The 22,905-nt window shown below is 38.2% G+C and overlaps 1 protein-coding gene across 7 annotated transcripts in view; it reads left to right on the top strand.

Annotated features, from left to right (window-relative positions):
* Positions 1-1,413: 1,413 nt before the first annotated feature.
* FAM19A2 (family with sequence similarity 19 member A2, C-C motif chemokine like) overlaps positions 1,414-22,905 on the top strand; it is a 165,417-nt gene continuing 143,925 nt past the window's right edge. For 4 of the 7 annotated variants that reach the window (XR_001861686.1, XR_001861684.1, XR_001861685.1 and 1 more), the window contains exon 1: positions 1,414-1,436. The gene's annotated coding sequence lies outside the window, so the exon portion shown is untranslated. The remainder of the gene's footprint in view (positions 1,437-22,905) is intronic. The other 3 variants (XR_001861688.1, XM_017733175.1, XM_008632779.2) reach the window with 1 other exon arrangement.

Below are 22,905 nucleotides of genomic sequence, written 5' to 3'. Positions count from 1 at the left end.
TAGTTCAGCTTATTTAGTTCAGTGACTGTAGCTGTTATGCAGTACAGGTGACAAGAAGGTCCTTTGCCTTTGTGCTTTAGTTAGAAAGCTTAGTTAGACAGGGGATGCTGTTGTGTCAGCTACAAGGTTAGAATCACTGTGGACTTCCGATGCTTGAGAGAGCTGTTACAGCCTTGAGATAAAAAGATGTGGCTCTTAAGTGCAAGGACTGAAATTCAATGCATTTTGAGTTGTGACATTCACTGTTTCAATCCTTAGTGAAACAACCTTGAAGCAATATTCACCTTAACTAGTCCAAACAGAGTCTGAATCACTTTTCCTGCTCATGGGAGACAAAGCTATCAGGATACATGCATGTTACCCCAAGGACCATATCTGAGTTTTCTGCAGGTATTTTTTGTTGGTCCGTAAATACATCTAAACTTGGTTTGCGAACAGAAAAAAACAGCTGACCAAATATCTTGGTTTCGGAGTGGTACTCCCCAATTTAGTGCTCCCACTGGGACTCTCCAAACTGTGTGCTGCTCATTCACTTCATTCTCCTGTGGTGCGATGGAGAGGAGAATTGGAGGCACAAAAGGCTGAGATAACAACATTTACTGGAAACAGCAGTGAGATAAGAAAACTAACAGCAGCAGTAACAGTACTAATGACAGAGGGTACAAGAAATAAATGATTCACACAGAAACCCCCTGACAATAGGCAATACCTGGCCACTCCCTTTTCCAAGCTGTGCCAACCCTGAAGGGAGCACTTCCCTGACCCTTCCTCCTGCTCCCTCCCAAAAATGATGTGAGGTGATATAAAGTAATCTCTGTGTCCTAGCCATGCTCCTTCCTGAATATAGCAAAACTTTGCCCAGTCCTGGAACCAGGTCATCAAACTTTTCGGATTTTTCTGTGGTTCAGGACTAACAGATTTTGATCCATCATATAAGTTGAATTTTTTAAAATTCTACAGAGGAATGCTTTTGTGACGTTGCTTGTAATTATTGAAAATGCTGTATTTTGACATCATAATTTGGAGAGCAATTTTCAAAGTTATGGAAAATGAGAGCTTGCATAGCCATGCAGTTATCTATGGTGACCTGGACATTTTGTATTGATGTGTTTGAATTTTAAAGGAAAAGTATGTCCTTTTATGAATCTTACCTTTTGCACATTCTGTTTGATCTCATGAGATTGCTGTATTGTTGATGACTCTGTATATTGGAAATTTACTGTCCTCTGTTGGGGATATATACCGTGCGTCTCGTACCAGGTGCACTAGAGCATTACTGAGTGCCTGTGATGACTTATGCAAATTGGAACCCCTCATCTTGTAGGCAGATGATTTACAAATCAGGCTTTGTATTTTTTTTAGGTCTGGACTGAAGGTACTGGTTTTCAACCCTTCAGTTTGGAGGACTGAAATTTCTCCAGAAACAGAGAAGTTGGGTATGGAATGTGTTCTCTGACATGGTACTAATTAAGGTTGAAGAAAAACATGGGAGACAACATCCCCCATTTGGAAGCTGCTTGGGGTAGCTGACTCTTGGAAAAAGACTTTGAATTCTTAGTAAACATCTAACACTGATGAGTAGTTCAGCAGTGTGCAGCTCTTGTGCTCTGTCTGAAGCTGAGTAAGTGCTTTCAGGATCTTTAGCAGTCAATTAGATTCAGTTAGGGTGTGACCTTCAAAGGCCTTAGGGAGAGACAGTGTTCATGAGATGGCAGTTCTGTGGAGAAAGGTCATCCCCGTATTATCTGAAAGTGTTTTACAGTAAACATAGGGGCCAAGCAATTGAAGTTGTGCATCTTCAAATAGTGCCAGATAGAGGAACGTGACAACATTTAAAAAAACATACAAACAAACAAAGTGAACCCACATTGTTTTTCAGTACAGACCTCAAGAGTTATTTTTAGAATAAAATCTGCCCTCAATGGTTAACTTGAAATACAAAACAAAATGTTAAAGATGCCTTTCTTTTTTTGACCTTTCCCACTTCATACTTCTCAGCATAATGTTGTTTACAATGTAAATACGTCTAAATGTTTTAGGAAAATGAAGCGAGACCTCAAGTTCTGGAAAGAGCAGAAAAATGATGTGAAAGTTTTGGCTGCCCTTCAAAAACTTCAAATCCACAAAATCTTAGATCAATGAGCTTGCCTCATCTAGAGACTTCTGAGAGGAAGTGGTGTATGTATGGATCTGTGGCCTAAGCATAAATGTTTTCTGAACCATGCCTGTGCAAAATGGATCAAATACTAGATTTCATAATCTGCTTTTCTTTGATTGCTTGGAAGAGAAGACTGTTCATTTTAAAAAAGTTTTATTTTCAAAATAAATGGGCTGTGATTACTAAGAGTTTATTGAAATTGAGATTTTTTGGTAATGTCCTTGAAGAAGAACTAAGATATAATGTGGGGTGTTGGTTTTTTTTTTTTTTTTTTTTTTGTTTTTTTTTTTTTTTTTTGTTTTTTTTTGTTTTGTTTGGGTGTTTTGAGGACTTTTAGATGTAACTGTCGAAAGACAAGTAGCATGCTAGTATGAATGACCAAGAAGAAGCTAATGTTGATTAGATTCTTTTCCTGCTTACTGCTGTGGCTCACCTGCCTTGATGTCATGGAAGGGGAAAAGAGTCAGCTTCTCTTTTGAGTGTTCTTGGGATATTTATTTACAATTCCGTCTCTATCCAAAATTGTAATTTTAGGGTGTGGGAAGAGCAATTTCTGAAGTGATGGATGGCACTTGTGCATGAATCCAAACAGATGACAAAGTCCTTTTCATTGCCACATTGAGAACTCAGTGAGAGCTGTTCCAAGGGCCGTATGATAGAAGCAACTCTGGCACAGTAAGGTCTGGTGGTTGTGTCCAAATTCAGCTGCTGCTACCTGGGATGCCCAGGAATAATAGTTTGTGTAGGCAGTGCCAGCAGCTGGAAGGAACACAAAAATTTTCAAAAGAGGGAACCAGCAGGCTACAGGTAGGGTCGAGCACATCAGTAGTTTTTGCTTGAAAATGTATTTCAAAGACAATAAAGTTTACTAATAAATTGGCCAGAAAGGGGTGGCAGATGACCCAGCTTCTGTTTTCAGTACTTTTGATCCCAAACATATAAATATGTAAAACTTGTATTGATATGTAAAAAGAAAATAGTCTAAAGTCATAACTGGCTGTAGAATTTGGTGCGAATTAGATGTGTGGAGGCAGAGGTGTATGTGGCTGTTCCTTTCTGCCTCTTATAGACTACTCATGTCAGTGTTACCTGCTTTGCTTGCTCCCCACACAGAGCTGACCTTGTTCTGGCTGGCCTTGTACTTTCTCATTTCTTTGTCTGTGTTAAAGCCAGCTGGTTCTCTCTATGGAAATTCACAGCTAGGACCCTTTCAGCAGATGTCTACATGGCTTCAGCAGCTCTTTTCCTCTGCCCTTCTGTGGCTTTATTAGACTTTTACCCTCACATTACAAAGTGAAAGCTGAGTTACTCAACTTTCTTGAAGTGTGTAGCTATTTGAAGGCTATTTATAGTTGAACTTGAGAGCATATGGAGTGAGCATAGCCAGAATATTTATGACCTCCAGATCGCTGCCCTTTCTTCACTCAACCCCCAGATTTACGTAAGACATTGTAGCCTTTTATTTTTGAACCAGGATCTGTCCTGGTGCATTACACAAGAAGGTTTTCTCCTGGAAACTGCAGATAAGTTAGGCTGCTTTCCAGCAGCATAACTTCATGGAAGTTTTCACACAGTTTATAACAAGATTATAGATGTGAGAAAGATAATGCTTGTTCAATGTGTAAGGGGGACTGAACTCAGGTTTGGGAGATCTCATCACCCACAAGACATGCTGAGAAGTCAAATAATAACATTGTCAAAGGGGTGCAGCAAATGATGTCTTTATCTCTACCAGCTTTGGTAAAAACATTTGAGAATATATATACTTGCTACGCTTGTTATTGCATGAGAATTCTTGCTGCTTTAGAAGAAGATGGGCTCAATTTGCACCAAACCAGGTGCTGAGTCTTCTTTTAGGACAGTGGCTTGTGTCTGTGAGTGAGCAGAAATACACATGGCTGTTTAGCCTCCAAAAAAGGCTGGGAAACACCCTGTCATGTCTCAGGGAAGACAGTCATCTCTGCAGAACTTTGTACTTTTTGCAGCTCAGATTTTAAAACTGTTTTCTGGAAACTTGTGATGTTCTAAAAGACCTCAGGCCTATGTTTGAATACTCAGGGTTCCAAACCTCCATAAAATTCTTTCTAAATGTTCTGCTTGCAGAAGTGACAAGACTTTGAGATCTTTGTACAAATACAAAGCTGGGCCAATTTTGTTTATACCTGTTTTTATTTTCAACTAAAAATTTTGCTTAAGATTTTTAAAGTTAGCAAGGATCTTGACAAAACTTCGTGTGGCAGTCTTTCTCTGAGTACTTGCATTATTCTGACAAAAAAAGTCTTTGTAAATGGACAGTAAACTTAATTGGTTTTTTTGGATGAGCATATGGTTTTGATGGGTATTTTGAGTATCTCATCCAGTGTATACCAGAAGATGTCTGGGTGAAGGAGTTACCTATACTCAGGGCTTCTAATGCAATCTTGTTTCCCCTGTGTAGGGACACATTCTTGAAAGTATTTTTCAAACAGAAAAAGACAAATTGCCCATTGTAGGTAGGAGACGGATTCTTCTGTGATATAAATTGACTGAGATTCCCAATGAAGGTTGAAAGTGGAAAAAAAAAAATAACCACTACCAGAGAGTATCAACGCTACATCATTTTCATGCTTTTGGAATATGTCATTACTCTGATGGGGAACTGAATAGAAACCTTTTCCTTTAAGTTTTCCTCTAAAGTCAGAAATCTGTTTTGGAATTCAACCTGAGCTTTTTGAAAGAACAGGTATGGTGACAAAGGTGGCCTTTTGATTGTGGAAAGTACTTAGTTTTGGGTTCAGTGTATGTGATTATTCTGGAATGGCAGGCTGCATAAAATTGTCAAAAAGGCATTGTAGGAGAACTTCTACATTCCCTGGCTAGTTCCTTGCCATCTGTCTGCAGTGTTATGACCATCTCTAGTTAATTATTCCTTCAGGCTCTCAACAGATCCTGTACCTTCCAAGGTGATGCCCTATGGAGGTTATGGTTTTCTTCAGGCACTTGGCAGAGCATGTTCTCTTAGCTGGGGATCTCACTCAAAGTCCAATAATTGAAAAAAATGTCACGACTCCTAGGTGTTTGTCTCATATGCTTAGCAGTGTGGGTTGAAGGGAATATATTACAACATGCTTCCGGAATTCTTTAGGCTTTTTAGAGTGTAATTGATAACAGATTTTGATTCAAGGTGGTGCTGTTGATCTTTGTTTATCTGATCTTGCATCTTAACTATCTAGGAAAACAGTAAGAGGACAGGTGCACCAGATTGTAAGTATTCAACCCAAATAAGGTGGTACTGTGACCTATGGTTTCCTCACATAACAACACTAGAGGACAAGAATATTAATTACAAAGATGGGAAGAGCCCTGAAATTTTCTTGATCTCAAGATGGATATGACAGGCAAGTGGCATATGTAATTCATAATGTTTGGAGAGTTCAAGCTTTGTAGCAGATCAGCTGTCTTCCATGCAGGAGTAATCAGCTAGGGATCAGGAAATTTTGAAATTCCCTGGGTTGGACAGAGTGATGGAAGAGTGTGAAAGAAATGCCAAAGTATGTATGGATGGAGAAGAAAGAGGAGAACAACGATGGGCCTTGTAGAGAGGCAGAGGGTGTTCTTAGTATGGTTTGTGGTTGAGGTGCAGAACTGCATGCTGCAGATTGTTGTGGGCTCTAAAAGTGTACTTGACTCAGAAATGGTCACTTCCATGAAGAAAATTCCACCAAGTTCTTATGAAAAATAAAAAATGCCCTTTCTGCCTCAGGAATTAAATGAGATGCAAATTGCTAGAAGTTGTGAGCACGGGGAAATGATCACTGCATGTTTATCCTCTTACAAGCAGTGTATAAACTTCTTACAAGGCTCCTGCTGCTGCTGCCTGTTAGAAACTATTTATGGGAGGAGATGTACTTTCAGTCTTGTCCTGTACAACTGTTCTCATGAGCAGGCAGACTGGATTTCCAGAGTGATACACCTGTGAAGAGTAAATTGCCTTCTGGTAAGGGGAAAGACTCTCTTTTGTCTGCTTTCTCTGGATCACAAAGTAAAGTAAAAGTCCTCAGAAAATATGTGAATTCTGTAGGAACTCTTATTAGAGGAGCTGTAAACTTGCTACTTGGGAAAATGTTTTCAAAAGATGTCTTGTTTCTCTGATTAAGTGGGAATGTGAGGCATGATATGGAAGCCACATATCACCTTAACACCAGGGAGGATAAAACCACCTCTGTACTGGTGTTGCAGTTGATGATTTTCTCTCCTACTAGAAGTTAATTTTGAATTATTTTTAAAATATCAGAACAAACATTTCTATAAAACGCTGAATTTTAAACACGATTTAAGATGCTCATTTAGACTGACAAAACCTTGCTGTTTCTTAACTGTAAATGTAATTAATGTTATTTACAATTTTTCAAGACTTTGCTTTGATCTATTTTTTGTGGTTCTGTTACTGAGATGAAAACAAACTGAAATTAAGAAGTATCAGTGACAATGGTGGGAAAATCTCCCACTCCAGGCAGCAGTCCCACTTGAAAATACAGGGAAGAAACCAATTTTTAACAGAAAGTTTAGGTTAATAAAAGGTTATCAGTACCCAAAAAGGCCTCACAAGCTTACGTTTAAGCTTCTGTTCTGCTCAGTCAAACATGGATGGCACAAACTTTTCAAAATGCTTACTCTTAGTGAGTGGGGTTTTAAACTTTGGATTAAGTTTTGTTCTTTTTTTTTCATTGTGTGAAAAGCTCTTACTTTTGCTTTGCATATAGTTTATCTGAGTACAGGTCTGAGATTTCATCATACCTAATGAGACTCAAAAGTAAGCAGTCTTTAAATACTTTGAATGGATACTTGAGATTTTTATTGCTGTCTCTGGGATTTAGCTATGCAGCTCTTAAGGAAATCTTCCAAGGGACTTTGAAAATCAATACCTCAAGAGTGACCAGAGCATGAAGGTGTACCTATATGCATTTTTTATTTATGCATACCATGATGATCTTACTGGAGTGGAACAACTTTTTCCCATCTCAATCTGCCAATCGTGAGTTCCCTTCAGAGCTACATTAGGCTGAGAGTTTTGTCCAGTCTTCTAATACCTTTTCTCATGGTTTTGGTTTGTCAAATGTAAGATTACCAATGATGTTCCTCTATAGATGTCATCACAAGAGTTCTACTTACATGTGAGCATTTTGCTAATCTTTTATGAGTCATTACACTTGTTTTGACTTTCTCTCTGTATAATTATTGCAGAAGAGAAAAATACCACTGAGTATAATGTTAACATCACCTCTTCTACAGCCTTTACACACAGTCCTTTGAAAAGGGAATGATGGAAAAGATCAGTGAACAACAGTATGATATAATGTAGAATCGACATTTGGAGATTTTAATTTACACAGTGTTACCTTTTTATTTTACATATTCTGAGATACATTTTTACTTGATGTACAGGTTCAGTGATGTGGTAAGGAGAGGCTGAAATGTGAAATGGGTTGCAGTCTGGGAAACAGATTTGGTTGGGAATAAAAGGGTTTTTTGAAAACATAAAAATGTTCTTAGGTTTTAGGGGAAACATACATGTATTCAAGCCTATACAATGTTCTAATGTTATAGAAATGAAATTACTTCAATTTTGCTTTGAAATGACTTTTTTTTTTTAAATGATTTTTTTTTTTTGAAGTGACCTGGATTCTAAAATGATTGAAAAGTGTGACACCAAAACCATAAAAAATGCCCTTTTGAGTCAGGCAAAACTTAAAAGTTTAAAGAGAATTTTTGTAATTCTTCTTTGCTGAAGAGAAACCTTTTTTTGTTTTATTCTATTTTTTCCCTTCTTTATTGCCTCAGCTACAAACTCCAATGTTTGTACAGATCTGCTGAAGGTAACTTATGTGGGGTCTGAACTTTTTATACTAATTTAAGCAAATACAATGGGTTCCTTTTTCCACATATGTGAAAATCCTGTCATTCTTTTTTTGTACTGGTTGGTCATGATGCAGTTACTTGGGATCTAGCATATATATCCTGGTGTTACTTTCTAAATGAGTTCTCTTCCCAAAGTATTGAGGGGTGAAAAAGAGAGGTTTGGGGAACTTCTTTCCTTGTTCCTTTTCATTCACTTTGCAGATGGGCTTTGTGATATGTAGTACCTTACAGTGCACAGTACAACATTTCCATCAATGTCCCATTCAACAGTTATTAAAAGTAAATATATGTCATGACACTGTACCATGCTGCACGCCTATGATCGATCAATCGATCAATCAATCATCTTACCTTCTAAATTATTTTAAGTTTCTCATACAGTAAGAGCAATGTGAATAGTTCATCCCTGATACACAGAGTTCTGTTAAAAGTATCCCTAATTCAAATAAGCCAGATTTACCAAATCAAGTCACTTTGTAGAATCTAGATTTTTCTTATAATTGTTTTGGATTAAGGAGTGTTCTGCAAATGTTATGAAAAATAATTTTATATAGTAATATTTTTGTCTGTAATCAATTGTATCTATGATTCCATTAGAAGCAGCACCACTGGAGAAGAATTATTTGTTAAATCATTTAAGAGGTGCTAAACAGATTTTGTGTAGTGCATTTTCCTTAATATTTCAGACTGCATCTAAGGCCTCACAGACCATGTTGAGTTGGAAGGGACCCATCAGGATCATCAAGTCCAACTCCTGGGTTTGTGCAGGACACCCCAAGAATCACACCATGTGCCTGAGGGCATTGTCCAAATGCTTATTGAACAGGCTCAATGCTGATAGATGATAGATGTCTAACTTACTTATAGGGTACTGCATCATCTGAATTTGAAAAATATCCAGCTTCTGAGAATGTATGTCTAATCTAGAAGAAATTTAATATTAAGTTATTTAATGAGATTGAATCTAATAAAATCTGCTTTTCAATTGAGGACTTGGTCAAATATCTCTAAATTGCTTCCAAGCAGACACACCTTACCATGGACGCTTATGAGACCTGTAGATACTGTATATTTTATACAGAATAGTGGAGAGACTACAGATCTTTTACTTTTCTATGTGCATTGCTTCAGCCCAACTCATTCCAACTTAATGTGAAATGGCATGATGTACTGAAAAACTGTTATTATTTCTGGTGAGTGGCATGCTAATTTTAAACATGGCTGTAGGCGGGAGTATTTCATATGGTGTGCATTGGCCAACCTGTGTTGCATGTTCCTGTCATCTGCCTGTTTTAGCAAGTGTCTCACCTAAGATTGCTTCGAGCCTGAAAGATTTTATGTCAGACTCCTAATTTTCTTAGTATATTGACATCCCCTGACATTAAGCTGAGCTGCCACTAATTATGGATTGCTCTTCTTGTATTCTGTTTACAGAGAGAAAGATCAGGGAACATTTATAAATTATACCTTTTTTTAAAGTAAGTATTTAAGTCACCTCAATGCTTAGAGCTTCCTGTACAATTATTTTCAGACATACTCATGAGTGTGTTTGTGAATAGATTTAGAAAAGGCTTCCGCTTGGATACTTACTTTTACAGAATGACAGAATGAGATGCTTCTGTAGATGAGGGGGGAAACCAGATATATTCCTCTGCAAATTATTCAAGCTGACAGAAGGATCACTGAAGAGACAAAACTTGTCACATCCTGTATGATTTAGACTGATATCTATTTGACCCATCTGCACCCATATCTGTATTAAATCGTTCATAAGACTTATAGACATTCTGTTTCTAACTAATCTGTCTGCAAAGCTTTCTAGTTCCTTGTTATCTAAACTTGAGAAATTCTCTGAATTTCCCTGACATAATCCTAGACATTTTGAAGAGCATAAAGCTGTTGATTACAGAAGCTGTATTCCACTGCTCCTTTTGTCTACCTTCATATTGAGGCATTGCCACCAAACCCTGAAGGAATATGTTTGTAGTTCAGTACAATAGATGAAAACTATCTGTAGACGAATGTTTTTCAATGATCGTTTGGATATTGTTGTGTCAGCATTGCTATTCTAGCATGAAAGATAATCTCTTCTTTCCTGAAACTTCTGATGTATTAGTAAAAGCAAATCAAGACAAAGGAAAATTTATTTACCCTTCAAATGGCTCTCTCTATCTTATAAGTTCAGTTGAATTTATGGGACAATTTACAAATAAAATATAATATGCATCTGTATCCAGTCAAAGAGTTTTCAAATAGTGTTCTATTTGAAATTCTTATTTAAATAGGTCTGCATAGTCTATGTGCCATTGTTAATGTAACCTGATTGTAGTTTTCCATGCGGGGCACAATAATTGTTAAAAACTCTAAATGTCTGAAGTTGCATTTTGTTATTTAGGGTATGTGGTTAAGATTATTATTTTCTTCTGTCAGGTTGTTTTTTCACCTTTCTCTCTCCTTAATTTTTCTGGTTTAGAATGTGGATTTGCTGCATAATCTCATGTTTCACAAGAGCATGGAAAGCAATTAAGAATACTTTTGGACTGGTTTGGCTCAGAAAAGCCTTCCCCTGAGATAATTTCATGCTGAAAGCAAACTCTGATTCTTGGCAGCAGAAAGAATTGAACCTTTTAAAAAGCAGACTCCCAGTAAGCACAATTAAGTTATTCGACCAAGCGAAGGTTGAATTTAGCCTCTCAAATAAACAACTCTGCCAGCTGCATCAGTACTGCACTGGTCCCAGATTCCCACTTCTTTGATCTGGCGTGGCAAATTCATGAAGAGGAGAAGGTGAGATACTGCATTTATTTGATAGCCTGTCAGATGGAGTACAGGCTGAGACCAACCTCCACAGTTCTCTGTAATGTCAGGGGGACTCATGTGGAGGTCATGGGGACAATAATGCATTTGTCCCTAAATTTGTTTGTATGTATTGTCACTTGGACTCTCTGCATCTTGCCAGTCTTCGTGCCTTTTGCTTGCTTTCCTCTGTGCTAAGACTCCCATTTTGCACACCTTTGGTGTTGTTTTGACACCCTTTCTCTGGATTAGCTTGTCAAAGTATTACAGACTGTGCCTGTGTGACACTTCAGAGGGAGCAGTGAGAAAGTCCCTGTCACTGAGTCATGGTTTCAGCTTGTGTGCAGACTCAGGAAGCCCAAGCTGACATGACGTACATGCTTCTGCTGGTGTTTGTTTATTATAGGTTCAGAGGAACAGGAACCTGGGTGACAGTGTCCCTCACTGCACCCTGAAGCCCCAAAACCAGGCAGAAGAGATGCACTGCTGTGTTGAACTCTCTCATTCCGAATTTCATGTCTTCTCATAAATACTGTGATCAGTCTTTGTATGGTATTAATAGCAAAAGAGCAGCTATGAATGAAATAAGCAGTTTGCACACTTAATATTTCTCCTGATGCTAAATTCTCACTAAATAATCCTCACACATAATATCATGTCCAAGTGCAAGAGAATGAAGCAATTCTGAGGCCTGCAAGGCGGCAGAGGAGAGTCTTGGTTCTTCTTTGGTTCCTCTCCTCCTCCATGAGAGGCAATCATCTTGGACAAGAAACCCCATTTTAATTTCAGCTAAACTAGGAAAAGGAGAGATAGAGGGTAGCTAAGAAGATGAGGAAACCAAATCTTTATTCTGAAATATAATCTTAATAGCATTTAGTTACTTTAGTGATTTTGTGATTTGGTTACCTGCCTGTTTCCCAGAAAAGCTGCTCATTTTTTTTAGGCACTGTGTAATGGTAAACCTAGGTCTGAGTGAGCTTTCCACAGAGCAGGGTATGGCAGATCTAAGCTCCTGTATACTGAAACACCTCTGTATTTGTTGTGCTTCTAAAATGCTCTTTGAGAGGAGCAAAAATTCAGTGGTGCATCAGTTACTCAGAACCACAGTGAGACAGTATGTCTGTGCAGCAGAGGACATTTTGTTACTGTCTACTTCAGATATCCAAAAATCATTATTTTCTTAAAAAAAATTCATAGTATTCCTTTGCTCTGGACATCTATCACAGTCCTCTCATGACTTTTCCTATGTCAATAAGGACCACACATCCAGAGGATATGCAGTTCAGAGCATCCACCTTAGGTGCTTTGAGATGTCCTGCAGATGATCTGTACCTTATCCTTGTTAGTCTTCAAAAACAAATCTTTCTATTAAAGGGTTCTGCCGAGAATGTCTGAAGTTTTGAAGAGAATTTTTTTGTCAGCTTTGTGCCACTCTACCATGAAGATCACTTCCCTCTCTCTAAGGGTATGCTCTGTGTTTCATTTTTCTTTTGCATGTGTAAGAGGAAACCTGAACCAAATAGTCAAACTTCTGCAGAACAACTCTAAACAATGTAACTGTGGATTCTGTCTTTTTCTGTAATTCTATTTTAGAATCAACCTAACTTTGTATTAACTAATAAAATAAACTTTGTATTTTTTTGAACTCTGTGGTTAAGATTTTAAAAATACATCCAAATGGAACTTCTCCCTTTGTATCCTTGTACCAAGTTGGAAGCAGAAAATAGAGGTTATGGTGGCAGCTTCGTATTTCAGATCTTTCTTGTTAGAACTTGATATTACACCAGGCCTCTGGGGCTTGTTTTTGGTTTAGTTTGTTTTGGTTTTGGTTTTTTTTATGCTCTTAAACTTGCTACCTAGATCAGAAAATGCAAAGATAAAAATTTTGGAAATTTTTATTTAATTCTGTAAAGAGCAAAGGTTTGTCAGATATAGTAATTTGTAAGCTTTATTTCAAGTATTCTGTGGATATTTTGTGCAGGATGCAATACAGTAGCAGGCCATCTTTTTCTGATGCAGCATGGAAATTCATATTTAGTGGCCTTAACAGAGCCACTGGTATTTCCATTGGATTTCTGCAGCCCATAAAAAGAAGCTGACCTCATACCCTGTTCATCTTCACGGCAGTGTCTTTCCTGTGCTCTGAATTGCTGAAATGACTGTTACAGGGATGCTTCAAGGGCACAGGGTAGAGTGAGGGAGAGAGGTTGGATACTTTTTCACTGAGGACAAGGATTAGGTGAGAGTTTCAGCAAAAAGAGAATTGAAGAAGAAGATCTCTCAGATCCTGTGATTAGGTTAATGGACCTCACTAGCAACTTAAGAAGGACTTAGAGAAATAATATAAATATTCACTTTGTCATATGGAACCTCTTCAAGGGAGCATCAGAGCAGTCCTGTGTACTTGATTTGAAGCGTCAACACCTCACTTCTACATATCACCTGTTCAGGAGTGTGAGAGATCTCACATTTAAACAGTGTACCAGGATGAGAGAAATGGAAAAAGATGAGGTTTGAATTGTATTCCTGGAATACATATGGTACACATAAAAGTACTTCAAATTGGATTATGTATGTACTTATATATTTTGTGTCCAAACATTGTTTTATTCATTTCATTTTTCATGGGAATAAACAGAGAAAAATATCTTCAGTTCGTTGGCTTAGACACAAGGTTGCAAAGGTAACAGAGCAAGTGTGCTGTAATGCTGAGTTGAACATTATAACTTTTACCTGGTTAAATTTATTTCTAGGTTGTAATTATGATGGTGATTGTGGCCTAATATGTGTTAAAAAGTCAGAATGCTCCAGAGAGTGAGAATAAATTTGAGGTTTCCAGGATGAGTGAATTTTTCCCCCCAGGAATTAGTGAAGATTGCCATAAAGCTCACTGCAGTTTATGTAGAAGTAGTTTCTTAATTGCTCATATATAAGATGTGTAGTGGGGCATATAATGCTAACGTGTTCCAAGAATTCTTGAAGTTTTTGGTTGCTAATAAATGTCATAATAAGGAAATACCCAAGATGATTAATGAAGTAAAAATCTGTGGTGACTAATCTTTATCTAAATAATTAAACAGTAGTTTTGGTCTGATCTTGGAACAGAACAGATGTACACCTTGGTAGTGCAAATCTTCATGAGTATTCTTCCTCTTCTTTTAGCTGAGAAAATAGCTAATGTCAGCTGAAAAGGGCATCAGTTTCTTTGTGGTCAATGAATCCTCAAACTCTGGAATATCCAGATGTTTTTGAGAGTTATTTTTACTATGGAGCTGAAAAGGGGGTAATCCATTATCTGCATGATTGTTTTCAAAACCACAGCAAAACTTCATAAGGAATATTTGGCAATGTGTAAAATGCCAAAATGGAAGTATTTGAACATTGACAGTAAAACCTTAGTTGTATTTATTAATGCTAATTTTAACATGGGTAAAGATCACTCTGCTTTCAAACTAATGGAATCTATTTGCTTCTGGTTGATTACCCAGCATATATGCTGCATCCTATAGGAAGATAAGAAAGAGATAGGTTATCACTTAGTCTTAGGTCATAAGATCACAGGGTAATTCAGGAGAAGGTACCTCAAAGTCCGCTCCTGCTCAAAGCACGGTCAGGTCTGAAGTCAGACTGAATTGTAGAGAGCTTTATCTAGTCTTGTCTTGAAAACATCCAAGAGGAAAGGGCTGCACAGCCTCTCTGAGCAACCTGCTCCCCTGCCTGACTGCCCTTAAGGGTGAAATTTTTATCATGAAGTCCATTCTGAACCTTTTGTTTCACATTACATCCATTGTCTGTTGTCCTCATCCCATGAAGATCTTGACTCCATCTTCTTGTCAACCTCCCTGTAGGCACTGGCAGGCTGCTGTTAAATTCCCCCAAAGTTTTTTTAGGTTAAGCAAGCCCAGTCTCTCGTTGTAGAGCAAGTGCTTCAGCCTCAGGCATCGTGGGGGCTCTCTGCTGAACTCCCTCCAGTTCGTCCATGTCCTTCTAGAATTGGACACAGCTGAAGTCCAATGAGTGCTGAGTGGAGGATTAAGGGAGGATGATTTCTTCTCTCGATCTGCTGGCTGTGTGCCTACTAATACAGCCCAAGTGGCTGCTGGCTGTCCCTCTGGCTAGGGCACAGATCTGGCCCATGCCCACCAGGGCAGTTTCTGCAGAGCTTCTTCCCAGCCTATCCCTTCCCATTGTGGGCTGCAGCAGGGGGGCTTCCTTTTGTAGGGCAGCACTTGGCTTTTCTCCTTGCTGAATTTCTCACAGTTCTTTTCAGCACATTTCTCTAGCCTGCCTTCATCTCTCTGAAAGAGCTCTGCCTTCCAGCATATCAAGTAGCCCCTCTCTGTTTGGTGTTAATCTGCAAACTGGATGAGTGCACGCTCCGCTGTCTCCTCCAAGATAGTGATAAAAACTTTAAGCAGGACAGGTCCCAGGCTAGAACTCTGCACTCCTTACTCTTCAGAATCTTGGACCCTGCTATTGCATGGTCAGTACAGCCATGGCTGCCTCTCACTATCCCATCCCAGGCAGCTCTTCCCTGTCAGTGAACAGCAGATGCTGGCAAGCATCACCCTGTATGTGCAAGCATCGCCCAGTACCTCTAGCACAAACTTGTCCCTGACACCTTCAGTAATCTTGACTGCTTGTGTGTCCTGCCATGAAGCACTTTCAGCAGACATCAGGGAATCTTGAAAATTGTATAATGAAAATTTTCAATTGTATCTCTTGAATTGCTAAAACATTTTAGGAAGTTTGTTTGTCAGTTTTTAAGACAGGAAGATATTAAGGAATTAAATGAAATTTTATTTATAATTCTGTAATAAATCTCCACAGATATGAATATTTTCCTGTTCAATATTTGCATTTGTATGCTGTGTGATGATCGACCCCTTGCAATTTTTTGTCTTAAGAATCATGAAGGTGGGAATGACGGAAATCTACTTTCCATGATTGAATACTACTACTAGTGCTTCTACAATATGCAAGAAGTTTTTTTATGATATGATTTTAACAATTATGACAGTCTGATGTTCTGTGTAAAGAAATTTATTTCATAAGGTATTCATTTAAATGCAAGTAACAGCAAGGAATAGAGAATCATTTATAAATATAACTTTTCTCTGAAAATTAAAAATGAAAAGGAATTTCATTCAGTGGTATAGTTTAGATCTGAAACGCTGCTTTCAGAATTTTATTTCATTGAATGAAATTATGTTAGTCCATAGTCATTACTGACAGGTTGAAATTCTGTAGAGACCAGGGTATGGATTGTTGGTATGAGAAGCAGAGTGCAGGTGGACTGAGCAGGTGGGCTGAGCAGAGCAGGTATTCTGCTTCAGGAATCTTGTTTCAGAAAGTATTCTAACTTGAGATCCTAATTCACTCAATTTTTGAAACTTTGGGAAATAGAATACATCAATTCCTGCCTAAAATTTAGCAGTGAAATGAATGTTTTCCCTATGTAAACAGTCTTGATAAATTACAGATGCCGACCAAATATTGATTCTGTAAAGAACTATTTTCAAATTAATTTTAGTTGTCCATAAGAAAAGCTTTTTGAAAAGATTTAAAAATCCAAAATGTATTAGAGCTGATAACTAACATCTAAAATAATAAATTGAAGCTTGTGATACTGTAGTTTTACATTTGAGGGTGGCAGTAATATACATTGGAGAGAAATGGTATGATCCCAATGACATTTCTGTTCAAAATGTCTTAAAACATAGTATTAGCCATCATTTGTAAGAGGTTGTCCCCATACTCCCTTGTTAATATCATAACTCTTAATAACATTCTGAATAACTGTTGGATTCACTGCTGTTGCTAATTTTAATAGGAAGTTGTTATTGCTGGTTAATAAATATTTCATGTTTGGAAATCTGCTTTTTTGCTGATCTTTTCATTAAGTGAAAGGCTGCTTAAAGGAGGTTCTGAAGAGCATCAGTTTTTCATGGGATGATAGTTACATTATTAGTCTTGCTGAATTAGATAATTAAGGAGACAAGCATTTAAATAGTTTTCAAGATTCTTGGATGAGTATGTATATTGCAAGAAAACAACAGCTGCAGTTAAAGGCTGTAGAAGATGTTTTGTGAAAGCAATTGACTTGATTTTATAAGAATGTATTTCACACAGTACAGTGGTTTTTGTAGTATCTTGTGTTTCAGTACAAGCAGAACTTTGTAGCTTGCCACAAATTAATCTCATGTAAATTGATAGGGTGCAAGTTTAATGTTTGGTTTTTTTCCTGGGTATGAGGGTGCTTCAACTTTTGGGCTTTTGGTCTTTTTTGAGAGAGAAACATTCAAGAGGTCAAGCTGATAACAAGCCAGACTTGTGCATGACACTGCTTTATGTGCTAAATTGTTCCTTCAGTATTGGCTAAATTTGCCATTCAAAAATATGCATTCTTTGTTAATATGCTGTTTACAATGTGCTAATGTTCCCACAAAGGCCACTGAAGTAGAGCAAATTGTCCCATTGCATTAGTACAGGATTCTGTCTTTGAATAATTCTATTTCATGTCAAATAGCTTTTTAGTTCAACATCATCAATAAAACAGTATTTATTGTTTTGTAAAACAAGTGTTGCTGTTTCCCATGAGTCATCTTTCTGCCTTGTTGACTCACTCCAGGTTTTTTCTACTCTCAAACCATTCACATTCTCCTAAAGATTTTGCAACTAAATGTTTGCCTTTATGTTCAGTTTTCACTCTTTTTTAGCTGTCATGGATAAGTGGAGTCATACAGGGGAAGTTGGTTCAGGATGCCAGCTGAATACAATTTCTGTCTTTATGTAGAGAGGAGTAAGCATTTTTTTTTCTCTATTTACTCTGCTCAGAACAGGAGAAATTTGCATTTCTTGTATCGTTACGTGTCATAGAGCAGCTGTGGATACACGTGTTGCTCCACACGTGTGGCCAGCACACTTGTAACAGGTAGTGCTGTGCCTTGCAATGACTTCTGGCCTGGTTTGGTGTCTTTGCTCCTTAGGTATGGTTTACGGCATTGATACATTAATATCCTTCAGAGGAGAACAAGCTCATCTGCTCTACATGGAGCAATGTGCTTAATGCTAAGAATATGTCGAGATGACATGAATAGCTATGAATTTGTTCTGTTTCTGGGCAGAGTTACTTGTGTAAGGAGATGTTTTCTGCTCTTGTGTCTATCCGGTGGTGCTGTATACGAGATTCCCAGTGTAATGAATATATTTTACCGCTAGATGGTATTGTTATATGAGATTAAGTATTTGCTTTGTGCCAGGGGATGCTGAAGGCAAGAGGACCTTTAATGGCTGTTAGTCATGTGGGAGGGTGCAGTGGTGGCTTCTGAGTGAAGGGCAGATGGCCCCAGGAATACGGCTTAGCAGTTAATTTAACTATAATTGAGGATTTTTTTTTTCCACCCTGTAGCTTGTAGGCATGTTTGAGCAATGCAAATCTTGGTAAGTGAGTAAGCTCAGTGCGTATGCTGACAAAACACTGGAAATTGAGGAATGTCTTCAGTTGCTGTCATAGTTTTCCATGATATTTTACATCTTGTCTTCACTAAGGATTTGATTCTCATCAAACACATATCTGATTGACAAAGAGTATTTTTGCAGGAAATACTGAAAAGGAGGGGGAATTTACCTGTATGATCAGGAACATGAGAAGACATGACTTTTAGCTTGAGTGAGGCAGTGATACTCATGTGCTTGCTCATCTACTTCTTAAAAATCCAGGGAGGAAGTAATGTGTAATGTATTCAACAATTTAGCCAAATTATTATGCATCTCATTTCTTAAAGAGAAAGATAACAAGAATTAGCAGCTGTTAATTGTTTGTGTTCTTAGGATGCTTTGTTCTGTGAAGTACCAAGAAAGTCTGCATGAACTGTTTTATCTTGCTGTTGTGTGAAAGGCATTATTCACTTAGCTCGGGATAGGGAAGCAGTTCTGTACACAGCAAAGCAGGCTGCTGGTTTTGTTTGAAAAACTCTGCATAAAATAAAAATGGAGAAACATTTTGTATTTTTTTAATAATGAATTTGACACTTCCTTACAGCTTTGTTTTCTTAAAATTTTTGAGAGAAAGAATTTTATGCTTCAGCTGATTTGGCGTTTAAATTGCTTTTTCATGGCAGGCATTGTTTGAGAATCTGCTGAGTTCCTGTTTGAATCACGGGCAGATGTATTGCAGGATCTCAGTGCTGTGACTGCCATTTACATTGTTCTCATGTTGTTGCTGTGGCAGGGCTACGCTGCTGCAGTCATAGACCAAGCCCTATTTTCTTGGGAATTGTATGAATCCACAACAAAATAAGGTACCTGCCCCAGAGTTCGTATTAGTTAATATATTTAGAAATAGCTTTCTGTACAGAAAAGTGGCAGTGAACAGCTTATTTTTCAGTCATGCTGAGCTTTCACGGAGTCCTCCCCAGTCACCAGCAGTTCACACTCGTCTTCGGGGAGACACAGGTACAGAATTCAGTGCTGTATGGATAAGGTGGAGCTCCTGGTGCTTGTTTCTCAGGCATGCTCTCTGTTCTTATTGGACTTGAAGGTGTAGTGTGTTTACAGTGTATGCAAAACTAAAGCGTGGCTTTTCTGAATGCCTCCATGGGTGGATGGCAGCAGGCTGGGGAGCAGCCATCCGCAGCATGCAGTTGGTATTTCTCCCTTTCTGGCATATGGTGCTGCCTTGAAGGTGCTCTCTGCAGCGAGCATCTGCCATCGGGTCAGGCAGGCAAGCCCCTGGTGCTTGTCTGTGTCACACCAGCTCTGCTGACGGGATACTGCAGGCTTCCTCTGCACAACAGCCAGGTCTGGTCTTGAGAAGGGCCTCCAGGATGCTTGAAAGACAAAATCACCTCTTGTGTTACAAGCAGAGTAAAACAATGACTTAAATGACTGGCTTCCCAGCAGGTATACACCACTCCAGTTCTTATCCCAATGGAAGACCTGGCAGAGGAAATTTGATATCAAACTTAGAGTGATTACTAGGCTAAGATGGCCTGCAGATAGCAAAGTCCAAAACAGAAATGTTGCATCATGCAGTGTTGCCAACCGACCAGATAACCAAGTCATCAATATTTTAAAAGAGCATGAAAGCTACTGCTACTGGGCTTTTGAACTGTCATCATACTAATTTTCCTATATTAGTTTCTTCTTGTATTTTCTTCCTTGTATGGTCTTCCATTGAATGGATGTTGCTGCTTCTTTTTCCCTGGATTTCATTTTCCTTCTTGTTTCAGTTAGCTTCATGATGCTGTTTAAAAACATTTGAGAGGGGAAATGAGATCTACTTTTTTTCTTCCTTCTGTGTTTTGCCAACTTCTGAAATTAGCTGCTGTGTATTTTATGTAACAGTTTTCTTGTATGAGCTTTTGGAAACTGGTGAAGAAGTTCCATTTTCAGTGAGGGAATCCACTGTTAGAGATTTTCTTCTACTGATGATATCAGCAGTAATTGTATTTGGGGAGGAATGCCTGATCAAAACTTGTAGCTCTTTATGAATATGTATTTGTTTAAATTTCTTTAAATGAATGACTTTTGGATTGACTTTTTTTTTAACTTTGTGTCTCTGACAAGAAACAGATAAACAGATAAATTTTAACCAAAATAACAGCTAACATAGTAAGTGGTCTCACTTGTGATAAATATGTTACTATTCAATTCTATGAAAAGACTTTCAGGAATAGAGTTATTTTCATTGTATTGCAAAAAGACCCAAAACAAAACAAAATGGAATAAAACAAAACCCACTCAGACAAATCTTTCTTTTCCCCTTCTAAATTAAGTTACTGTCCTGGTTTTGGCCAAGGACAGGGTTAATTTTTTGAAGTAGCTGCGAGGGAGCCTGAAGCCCTGTGGGCACAGCCAAGACCCTAATAATATTATTCAATACCATCTCACTCTTGTCATCGGCAGGGGTGGGGGAAAGGGACTCTATCACTTATGAGAAGAAGGGGGTTCCATTGCTGTTTCCAGTAAATCGCTCTTATCTCAGCCTGTGGTCTTTGTCTTTTGTGCTTGTAGCTGGAAGAGGAGGGGAAGCAAGTAGTGGTGTGGATTTTGTCTAGTGGGACCACTATAATGGAGAATACCATTCCTTAACCACAACAGTTAGACAAACACAGTTGTACATGGTAAACATGAAACCTATAAGTCCCATGATCTGAGAACATTCAGCACAGAATTTCCTACTCTGCACAAAAGGGAAGTGCTTTAATGTTAAACAATATCAAATTAGGCAACAGTGTAATTTGCATATCAGTAATATTATTTTTAAGATATATATCCCAGGCATATGCAGTCCTGGTCATAATTAATTAGACCTTTAGTGACCTGTAGGGAGTTTAACAAAGGCAATAAGAGAAAATTCAGCAATTTCAGTGACTTTCTGTTTGCCCTTATTAAATAAGGCTGGAAAGCACATTGTAACTGAAGAGAAGGAAAGCGTCTCTTCCTTATTTTTCAGTATTTGTTGGAAAATGATGGAAAAAAAGATCAAGAAGGACAGCAATTGTTACAAAAGATACCATTTTGTGGAAGGGAAAAGTCACTTGTAGCCAGTCTGTCCTACAGAAGCAATTATGACTCTGACACAGGGTTCTTGGGTATGCTCAATATCAAATTTCTGCTTTATCACTCTCTGATGGTGGTGCTAAGCTGTGCATCTCCAAAATTTAAATTAGAACTATTATTAATGATTGAAATAATCCTTCATCTAAAAAATCAGATTGACTGATGGAAAGACCACAGATACTTCCTCTGACTACGAGCTTGATTCAAACCTTGCATTTGCTGTTAGTGTTTCATAGCTCTTTTGCTCAACCTGTCAAAAAGGAGGTTGTATTTTCCTCTAGTGCATGTACACTGAAGTGTACTATGTATTTCCTCTGCAAGTTTAGCTACTGCGTCATTATAGTGATATCAACAGCCTTGATTTTTATTCCTTTAGCAATACTACCTAACCTTGTTTACTTTCTTTACTTCAACTGGATACTTGGCTAAAGGCTTTAAAGGATTTTTCTGTAATAACTTCCAATCTCTTTTTATGCTGCAGAATCTTTCTTTTAGCTGATAGCCTGTCAGTTTGGTTCTTTGTTTCAGGGCTTGTCAGTCTGCATTCATCTACATTTGCTTTTGGCAAGACCAGGGTCTTTAATGATAGAAATCTTTTCCTCTTCAGTTGCAATTTCCATATGATATGTTGTGGCTCCTCATCTAGTAACACTTACAGACTTTGAAATCTTCCCTCCTAACACTGCTGTTTGGGTCTTTTAGCAGGAGAAAAAGACAAAAAAATTAAAGGCGGGAGAGAATAAGGCATTCAAGGACACATCTCTGACTTTTGCAGCATCTTTTTGCTGTATTCTTGTTAACCTGTTTATGTCCAAAATTTGACCAAAAACCTTAAAACTAATATAACCTTCTAGATGAAAATATGCACTTTGTCCAGTATATTATCCAAGTCTTGTCTTGAGAAAAGCACATCTCAGGTGTAAGTCTTTGGTCCTAATTCAACATAATGTGTAAGTCCTTTCCTAAAGGACCTAAATGCTGAAAAATATTTAACATTTCTTGAATTCTGAGGAGTGAATGGACTTGGTTAAAAACATTAGCTGGGGGGTTCTTTTGATGCATCATTTGAAGCCTGTTTAGTTTCCTGGCAGAGAGATGCTGTGACTGCTCCAGGTGTGAGGCACTGGATTCTCTGATCCTTGCAAAATCCTCACGAGGATAGTGCTGATGTCCCTGTGCTGTGGCCTGGAACTCTCCCAGTTGTGGGGACTCTAGGCCCACACTGGGGCAGAGGTCTTTGGCTCCACCAGGCTTGGCACTCTTCCTCTTTTCCCCTACAGTGAGATTTTGGGGGAGGCAGAAGCCAATAGATTAGGGAGCTGAACACCTCTGATTATCTGAGCAAATATCAGTGCCTGCTAGGGTTCTCTAAAGCTTGCTTTCTGGATGCAGCTCTTACTGTCAGAGCCAGGCTAAAGAGAAATACAAAAAACTCAGGTTAATTTCTCACTGTTTGGAAGTGTTATCTTTCTTAACACAAGGTTAAA

This window comes from Corvus brachyrhynchos, unplaced genomic scaffold (assembly GCF_000691975.1).
Source record: "Corvus brachyrhynchos isolate BGI_N302 unplaced genomic scaffold, ASM69197v1 scaffold32, whole genome shotgun sequence".
NCBI lineage: Eukaryota > Metazoa > Chordata > Aves > Passeriformes > Corvidae > Corvus > Corvus brachyrhynchos.
This window is presented reverse-complemented; position numbering and strand designations above follow the sequence as displayed.